Raw genomic sequence first — 8,589 nt, 5'->3', positions numbered from 1 at the left:
GAGCCTAAGATTTTTTTTTTTTTTGAAATGTTTTTCAGACTGAACCTATCCATAATTGTGATTCATAACTCACCAGATCCTGTGGCCCCCCATCCAGGGGTACACTCAGTACATGAGGATGCCTGTGATTCTGCCCCTATGAGTTCATCCCCAACCAGTCAGCAACACACAATCCCTAACCCCCTGCCCACCAAATTGTCTGGGAGACTAATTTGAGTGATAACTCCAGTTCTCTTGTGTGGGCCAGCCACGTATCAATAAAACTCTTTCTTTACTGCAATGCCATGGTCTCAGTGGATTGATTTTGTCTGTACACTGGGGCAGGAAGAACCCATCAGGAGATTACAATAGTATTTTGATGAACTGCTTTTCTTAGTTTTAATATAGTCCAACCTATCAATTATTCTTTTTATACTTGGTATTTTTTGTGTCCTGTTTAAGAAAACTTTGGCCTATTCTCACTTTTTTTTTTTTTTTTTTGAGACGGAGTTTCACTCTTGTTGCCTAGGCTGGAGTGCAATGGCACGATTTTGGCTCACTGCAACCTCTGCCTCCCAGGTTCAAGCAATTCTCCTGCCTCAGCCTCCCGAGTAGCTGGGATTACAGGCCTGGGCCACCACGCCTGGCTAATTTTGTATTTTTAGTAAAGACGTGGTTTCTCCATGTTGGTCAGGCCAGTCTCAAACTCCCAACCTCAGGTGATCTGCCCGCCACGGCCTCCCAAAGTGCTGGGATTATAGGCATGAACCGCCATGCCCAGCCTATTCTCACTTTTTTAAAAATAGAAAATTAGGCCGGGCGCGGTGGCTCAAGCCTGTAATCCCAGCACTTTGGGAGGCCGAGGCAGGTGGATCACGAGGTCAGGAGATCGAGACCATCCTGGCTAACACGGTGAAACCCCGTCTCTACTAAAAAATACAAAAAAATTAGCCAGGCGTGTTGGTGGGCGCCTGTGGTCCCAGCTACTCGGGAGGCTGAGGCAGGAGAATGGCGTGAATCCAGGAGGTGGAGGTTGCGGTGAGCCGAGATCGCGCCACCGCACTCCAGCCTGGGGGACAGAGAAAGACTCCGTCTCAAAAAAAAAAAAAAAAAAGAAAATTATTCTTTTCCAAGGTAAATTGTACTTTGGTAGACCGAGGTGAAACAATTGCCTGAAGCCAGGGCAACACAGTGAGACAAAAAATAGTTCTACAAAAAATTTAAAAAATTAGTCAGATGTGGTGGCATGGGCCTCTGGTCCTAGCTACTTGGAAGGCTGAATTGGCAGGATCACTTGAGTCTGGTGGTTGAGACTGCAGTGAGCCACGATCATGCCACTGCATTTCAGCCTGGGTGACAGAGGGAGATCCTGGCAAAAAAACACAAAAAACAAAACAAAACAAAACAAAAAAATTGTAAAAAATGTAGGGCATGGCCTGGTGCCTCAATACCTGTAATCCCAGCACTTTGGGAGGCCGAGGTGGGAGGATCACCTGATCCCAGATGTTTGAGACCAGCCTGGGTAACATAGTGAGACCTTATGTCTTCTTACAAAAAATAAAAACTTATAGACTTATAGATTATCAAAAAGAAGAAAAATAATCACCCATAATGCAACATCCAGAGACAGAAGCTTTATAAACATTTTGGTGCATATTCTAGTATTTATAAATGTTTATACACATACTTTATTTTTTCTCAAAAAAAAAAAACAAAAAACATGACCTCTAATCCCCAGCACTTTGGGAGACCAAGGTGGGAGGATCACTTGAGGCCAGAAGTTCAAGAACATGCTGGGCAACAAAGTGAGACCCTGTGTCTACAAAAATAAAAATGGAAAATTTGCCAGGTACAGTGGTGTGCACTTGTGGTCCAAGCTACTCAGGAAGCTGAAATGGGAAGACTGCTGGAACATAGGAATCAGTGGCTGCAATAAGTTGTGATCATACCACTGCACTCCAGCCTGGTAGACAGAACAAGACTCTGTCTCTTAAAAAGAAAAAAGAAAAAAAAAAGGATGACACTGTCCTTGCTTTCAGCAAACTTTTTTTTTTAATTTTTAATTTAATTTTTTAAAAATGTTTATTTAGAGACAGAGTCTCACTCTGTCACCCAGGCTGGAGTGCAGTGGCGTGATCTTGGCTCACTGCAACCTCTGCCTCCCAGGTTAGCAATTCTCCTGCCTCAGCCTCCCAAGGAGCTGGGACTACAGGTACCCGCCACCACATCCGGCTAATTTTTGTATTTTTAGTAGAGAGGGGTTTTTGCCATGTTGGCCAGGTTGGTCTTGAACTCCTGACTTCAGGTGATCTGCCCTCCTTGGCCTCCCAAAGTGCTGGGATTACAGGCGTGAACCTCTGCACCCAGCCAATTTTTTTTTTTTTTTTTTTTAAATAATAGACACAATCTCACTATACTGCCCAGGCTGTTCTCGAACTCTTGGGCTCAAGTGATCCTCCCACCTCAGCCTTCCAAAGTGTTGGGATTATAAGCATGAGCCACTACACCTGGCCTAGTCAATTGTTTAAAACTTAACATTTTATCTAAAAATACTTATCTTCATAAATTTCAATGGTTGTACAATATTCCATTATAGGGATATACCAAAAGTGTCAGGCCAGGCACTGTGGCTCACACCTGTAATCCCAGCACTTTGGGAAGCCAAGGTAGGTGGATCACCTGAGGTCAGTAGTTCAAGACCAGCCTGACCAACATGGCAAAACCTCGTCTGTACTAAGAAATACAAAAAATTAGCCGGGCCTGGTGGTGGCGTGGGCCTATAATCCTAGCAACTCGGGAGGCTGAGGCAGGAGAATCGCTTGAATCCAGGAGATGGAGGTTGCAGTGAGCCAAGATCGCACCACTGCACTCCAGACTGGGCAACAGAGAGAGACTCCATCTCAAAACAAAACAAAACAGAAACAAAAACAAGAAATGCAGAAGTGTCCTTTTTAACTAGTAGATTTTACATAGTAAAATGTAAACAAGCAACATCAGTAACACTAAATGGAACTCTTTAGGAGTTTCCTTTGATTGAGGATCATCTGAGAAATCCACCAAGCCAGTTGTATATAGCGTCAGAATTTTAGGCTCAGTTATATTTCTGACTCCATGGCCATGGGAAAGTCACCTAATGTCGCTCTACCCTGGAATTCTCCATGTTAGAGAGGAGGTCTCAGAGCAAATAATCACTGAGGTTTGTTCCAACTCTGAATGTCTGAGGATTCACCCATAACTGAGGCTGTTGCAATGTGTCTTTTCCTTCTGTAGTGTTTTTGCTGACTCACTTGTGACCCAAATGCTCCATCAGGTCAGAGGAAACATGTACACATAAGAAAAACCCTTGGGAAACTCAGTGGCAAGGTAATCATGTCCTTGGAGCAGAATAAGTGCAAGGGATAAACAGTACAGCTTTGCTTAAAACCAGCTGCCCTTGTGTGACCTGAAGGGGCTTCCCTAGGGAGGAGCTAAGAGGTGAAGCTTTGCTTTTTGTCAGAAGAAAAGTGATTTGAAGAATTAACGACTTTCAGGAGGGAAAATCACTGCTATGTTTAACTCTCAAAAGTTGAGGAGGCCAGACATAGTGGCTCATGCCTGTGATGCCAACAATTTGGGATGCCAAGGTGAGAGGATCGCTTGAAGTCAGGAGTTCAAGACCAGCCGGGACACATAGTGAGGCCTTGTCTTTATTAAAAACAAAAACAAAAACAGAAAAAAAAATCCACCAGCGGCAGGGGGTGGTGGTGGTGGGGGAAGAATCCCAAATTTAAAAACATGCCATAAAAGGTACAAGGGTAAGGCATTGCAAAGACCTATTATTAAGGGAGTTGAGGGCTGCACACAGTGGCTCATGCCTGTAATTCCACTTTGGGAGGCAGATCACTTGAGCCTAGGAGTTTCAGCCCACAGTGGGCTGTGATCGCGCCACTGCACTCTAACCTGGATTGCAGAGTGAGATTCCATTTCAAAAAAAAAAAAAAAAGGAGTTGAGCAGAGGAAATACTAGGTGAACTCCACTCAGAAATGTCACCTTGAATTACCAGGATGATAGTCAAGGGTCTGTCTGATTTGGAAAGTGAGGGTCAGAAATCGGAATTTTGGTTGGTGTTTATTTGCTCACCACATTGCTGTGGACCAATCACCTCTTTGAGTCTGTGTCTCCATCTGTACCATCTGTAAAATGAAAAAATGGTAGTATCACATAAGCTTGTCGAGATAATTATGGAGATAAGCGGCTTGAGGCAAGTAAAGTTCTTAGCCAGTCCTGGCATGTGGTAAGCGCTAAGGTTTTTTTCTTTTGCGGTTAAAAACATTGAGGCCAGGTACAGTGGCTCATACCTGTAATCCCAACACTTAGGGAGTTCGAGGTGGAAGGATTGCTTGAGCCTAGGAGTTCAAGACCAGCCTGGGCAACACAGAGAGACCCCCGTCTCTAAAAAATAAATAAATAAAAATTATTTTAAAATTAAAATAAAATATTGAGATAAAATTCATAATCCAGACCAGGTGCGGTGGCTGAAGCCTGTAATCCCAGCACTTTGGGAGGCTGAGGTGGGCGGATCACGAGGTCAGGAGATCGAGACCATCCTGGCCAACATGGTGAAACCCCGTCTCTCTTAAAAATATAAAAATTAGCTGGGCGTGGTGGTGCGTGCCTGTAATCCCAGCTACTGGGGAGGCTGAGGCAGGAGAATTGCTTGAACCAGGGAGTCGGAGGTTGCAGTGAGCTGAGATTGTACCACTGCACTCCAGCCTGGGGACAGAGTGACACTCTGTCTCAAAAAAGAAAAAAAAAATTCATACGCCATAAAGTTCATCCTTTAAAACTGTGCAACTTAGTGATTTTTCATATATTCACAAGACTATGCAACCATCACCACTAACTAATTCCAGAACTACCCAATTTTCATCACCCCAAAAAAGACTCTAGGCCCATTAACAGTCATTCTTCATTACCTTTGTTACCCCTAGCCCCTGGCAACCACTAATCTACTTTCTATCTTCATGAATTTCCCTATTCTGTATATTTCATATAAATGGAATCTACAACATGTGGTCTTTTGTAATGGGCATCTTCCATTACCATCAAATACTGGATATTGTTGTTGTAGTTATTCCTATTTCCTATATATTATTAAAAAAAAAATAGAGGCCAGGAGCAGTGGCTCATGCCTGTAATCCCAGCACTTTGGGAGGCCGAGGTGGGCAAATTACAAGGTCAGGAGTTCGAGACAAGCCTGGCCAACATGGTGAAACGCCATCTCTACTAAAAACATAAAAAATTAGCTGGGAGTAGTGGCGGGTGCCTGTAGTCCCAGCTACTTAGGAGGCTGAGGCAGGAGAATCATTGAACCGGGGAGGCAGAGGTTGCAGTGAGCCGACATCGCACCACTGCACTCCAGCCTGGGCGACAGACAGAGACTCCATCTCAAAAAAAAAACAAAAAACAAAAAACAAAAAACAAACAAAAAAAACGTTGGGCCGGGCGCGGTGGCTCACGTTTGTAATCCCAGCACTTTGGGAGGCCGAAGTGGGTGAATCACCTGAGGTCAGGAGCTCGAGACCAGCTTGGCCAATGTGGTGAAACCCGTCTCAACCAAAAATACAAAAATTAGCCGAGCATGGCAGTGGATGCCTGTAATCCTAGCTACTCGGGTGGCTGTGGCAGGAGAATCGCTTGAACCCAGGAGGTGGAGGCTGCCATCAGCTAACATCACGACACTGCACTCCAGCCTGGGAGAGAGTGAAACTCCGTCTCAAAAAAAAAAAAAAAAAATTACTTTAGGCTGAAGTGCAGTGGAATGATGTTGGCTCACTGCAGCCTCAACCTCCCCGACTTCAGCAATCCTCCCATCTCAGCCTCCTGAGTAGCTGGGACTACAGAGACGGGCGCCGCCACAGCCTGCTAATTTTTGTATTTTTTTTTATAGTGAATCCTCATTTTTTTATTAATTTTTTTTGCACACAAAACAATAAACATTTTCTAAAAATACATACAAACAAAAAGATGCATATCAAACATATTAGGAAGGTTGCACATGGGAAGATGGGGAATAGAAATGGGGAGTGGGAATTAAAGAAAATAAATGAGAGAGGGACTTTGTATGGATCAATGATAATAACTCAATCCTCTATTTGACAAAGAAGAAGGAAGAGGAAGAAAAAGAACGTGGGATAAAGGATCAGAAAGGGAGGAAAACAGAAAAAATTAGAGTATGACTCCAGGGTAGACCTGTTTTGTTGTTGCTGGGTTGGTTGGTTGGTTTGTCTGTTGTATTTTTCATATGTTTCGCCATGTTGGCCAGGCTGGTCTCGAACTCCTAGCCTCAAGTGATCAACCCGCCTCGGCCTCCCAGAGTGCTGGGACAACAGGCGTGAGCCACCACGTCCAGCCCCCACATTGCTTCTGGCCTCCGTGGTAGACCTCCCAGACGGGGCGGCCGGGCAGAGGCGCTCCCCACATCCCAGATGGGGCGGCCGGGCAGAGACGCTCCTCACTTCCTAGACGGGGTGGTGGCCAGGCAGAGGAGCTCCTCGCTTCCCAGACGGGGCGGCCGGGCAGAGGCGCTCCTCACTTCCCAGATGGGGCGGCCGGGCAGAGGCGCTCCTCACTTCTTCCCAGACGGGGCGGCCGGACAGAGGCGCTCCTCACTTCCCAGACGACGGGTGGCCGGGCAGAGGGGCTCCTCACATCCCAGACGATGGGCGGCCGGGCAGAGGCGCTCCTCACTTCCCAGACGATGGGCGGCCGGGCAGAGGCGCTCCTCACTTCCCACACGATGGGCGGCCGGGCAGAGGCGCTCCTCACTTCCCAGACGGGGCGGCCTTACAGAGGCGCTCCTCACTTCCCACACGATGGGCAGCCGGGCAGAGGCGCTCCTCACTTCCCAGACAATGGGCGGCCGGGCAGAGGCGCTCCTCACTTCCTAGACGGGGTGGCGGCTGGGCAGAGGAGCTCCTCACCTCCCAGACGGGGCGGCGGGGCAGAGGCGCTCCTCACATCCCAGACGATGGGTGGCCAGGCAGAGATGCTCCCTACCTCCCAGACGGGGCTGCGGACGGGCAGAGGCTGCAATCCCAGCACCCTGGGAGGCCAAGGCAGACGGCTGGGAGGCGGAGACTGCAGCAAGCCAAGACCACGCCACCGCACTCCAGCAGGGGCAACACCGAGCACCGAGTGAGCGAGACTCCGTCTGCAGTCCCAGCACCTCGGGAGGCCGAGGCGGGCAGAGCACTCGGGGTCAGGAGCTGGAGACCAGCCCGGCCAAGATGGCGAAACCGCGCCTCCAGCCAAAGGAGAAAAAGCAGGCAGCGGTGGTGGCGCGCGTCGGCAATCCCAGGTAGCCCGCAGGCCGGGGCAGGAGAATCACAGGAGCCGGAGGCAGGGAGTCTGCAGCGAGCCGACGAGATTCCAGCCTGGGCCACAGAGGGAAGAAAAGAAAAGAAAAAAGAAAAAGAGAGGAAGGAAGGAAGGAAGGAGGGAGGGAGGGAGGGAGGGCCGGCAGGCAGGCAGGCAGGCAAATTTTTGTATTTTTGGTAGTGACAGGGTTTTGCCGTGCTGCAGAGGCTGGTCTCAAAAAAAAAAAAAAAAATTCATACGCCGTAAAGTTCGTCCTTTAAAACTGTACAACTTAGGGCTCAAGCCATCCACCTGCCTCGGCCTCCCAAAGTGCTAGGATTATAGGCGTGAACCACCGTGCCTGGCCCCTACAAATCAAATAGCGTAAACTTCAAATGATATAATAGATAAAAAACCTGCTTGTAAGGAAGAAATTGCTACGGAAATGTAAGAATTAATTTATCCATTGGGGAATTCACTCTTTTGTGGGACTGGAGAGGTGCCCGCAGGAACTCTCCAGAGGGAAGATAAAACCATAAAATTCAGAAATATGACAGGACTGAAAATATCCTACTATTATTCAAAAATAAATTACCCATTTTAAAAATGTTCAGTTGACTTTTCTCCAAAAACTTTTTATTTGCTAGACTAAGTTCTCTTTGTCTTGAGACCTGCCACTACCCTGTCCAAGTCGACAGTTTCCCCCAAACCTTGGAGCCATGCTGGGTCTGGATGTGAAACACAGAGGCAGAGCCATGGAGGACGGTAAAAGGAGGCCACCAGCCCCTCCCTCAGGCCCAGCCACCAACTGTGGTCTCTGATGTGCCCCAAAGACACACACTGAATCCACCAATAGATCTTCCAGAGGCAGATATTACATTTGATTTCTAGTCTTAATTTTGCTCTTTTGTAATATGGAAAGAGCAGAGTTAATTTTTATTTCATGTGTGGGTTATGACTCACTGGGGATTTGTCCATGCAAATGGTCCTGCCCAAATGTAGATAATAATTTAACAACAATCAAAACCCTCAGGATTATTAGCTCAGACTCTAAATGAAAAACTCTTCATTCATGGAAGTAATTATTCTCCTTTGCATTGACTTCCAGAGAATTTCTTAAAGACTTGAGAAGAGTCTTCTCAGTTTGCTGTTTGATTTATCCTTCTCATCACAAGTCATAGATATGTATGACTCTCAGAAGCAAAAGAAGATTAGGAAAGATTGTTGAACTGCCTTTTCGGCATACAGCCTGTTTGATGCTAGGCAATTTT

The sequence above is a fragment of the Hylobates moloch genome, unplaced genomic scaffold (genome assembly GCF_009828535.3).
Source record: "Hylobates moloch isolate HMO894 unplaced genomic scaffold, HMol_V3 SCAFFOLD_20, whole genome shotgun sequence".
In the NCBI taxonomy this organism is placed as follows: domain Eukaryota; kingdom Metazoa; phylum Chordata; class Mammalia; order Primates; family Hylobatidae; genus Hylobates; species Hylobates moloch.
Note: the sequence above shows the minus strand (reverse complement) of the source record.